This window comes from Pteropus vampyrus, unplaced genomic scaffold, assembly GCF_000151845.1.
Source record: "Pteropus vampyrus isolate Shadow unplaced genomic scaffold, Pvam_2.0 Scaffold42, whole genome shotgun sequence".
Taxonomy (NCBI): Eukaryota; Metazoa; Chordata; class Mammalia; order Chiroptera; family Pteropodidae; genus Pteropus; species Pteropus vampyrus.
Window position 1 is genome coordinate 6206553 of NW_011888823.1, and position 1154 is coordinate 6207706.

The 1154-nt window shown below is 35.5% G+C and overlaps 1 pseudogene; it reads right to left on the minus strand.

Moving 5' to 3' along the window:
* Positions 1–356: 356 nt before the first annotated feature.
* On the minus strand, positions 357–475 carry LOC111738747 (annotated as a pseudogene).
* Positions 476–1154: the final 679 nt, after the last annotated feature.

The window sequence follows — 1154 nt, forward strand, 5'->3', positions numbered from 1 at the left end:
TTCTATCAGGTCATTTATTGTTGAGTAGGAGGAGAGATATAACACTCCACATTAACTTTAAGTTGTATTCCAATTTTAGAAAGTCAAAATATAAAAAAGAAAGTGTGCTGTAAACTTAAGAAATAGCTTACACAAATAATTCAAGTTTATACATTTGTGTATATTCATGTTTGTGTGTGTGTGTTGATAACCCTTTAAAGAACATGGTACAGTGATCAGTACTTTTATTTATTTATTTTTAGGCAAGACAACCCTTGGTTGACCTCACAGATTGCAAGGACCTTGTCAGCTTACAATCCCTTATTTATTATTTATTTATTTATTTGCTTGTTTGTTTGTTTGTTTATATTTTTTTATGCCTACAGCACCTGGTCTTCCTAGATGGTCTCCCATCCAAGTACTAACCAGGGCTGATTCTGCTTAGCTTCCGAGATCAGATGGGATTGGGCTTGTTCAGGGTGGCATGGCTGAAGACGTTTTTTATTCTTAGTCTTGCCTTCCTAATTCTTCCTCTTCTTCTTTCATACAAAAGTGCATTTATCTTGTACCTCATTGCCTTAGGGTCAGTTCTCACTTGAAATCTCAAAGTGATGTTCACTAGATTCTTGATTCATTAACAAAGTTAAGGAAGAACCTATGGTCTCCTACTCTTCTCAAAAGCATTTTTCCCTTTTAAGAAGGCAATGACCAATTTCAGGTCAGGTAATAATGGTGGCTAGTGTCAAAAGAGGAAATATTTTGCAACATTACTCAATAACACTAAGGAGGTGGATGCATTCTCCACCCTTATGCTGTATCCTTATGAAGGACCACTTCTTTCTTGCCCTACATGTATTTCCTGCCAATGATGACCAGATAATTTTCCACGTGAAGGAAATATGATTGCTTTGGAACCAGAGTTTTTGAAGGGCTGAGAAACCACGGGCTAATATTGAAATGAAGGACTTGGATTAGGTCATTTGAAAGGTTTATTTATTCAACTAACATTTATAGAATACCTACTATGTATCTTGTACTAGACTGGCACTAAGAACATTAAAATAAGAAAGTAGTTTTCAGACAAAAAGAAAAACTTTCCAATGACACATAGTAAGACCAAGATAGTGCCAACATTAAATGCAAAATGGGTGTTCGTACCTGGGCAGAAAATCCTT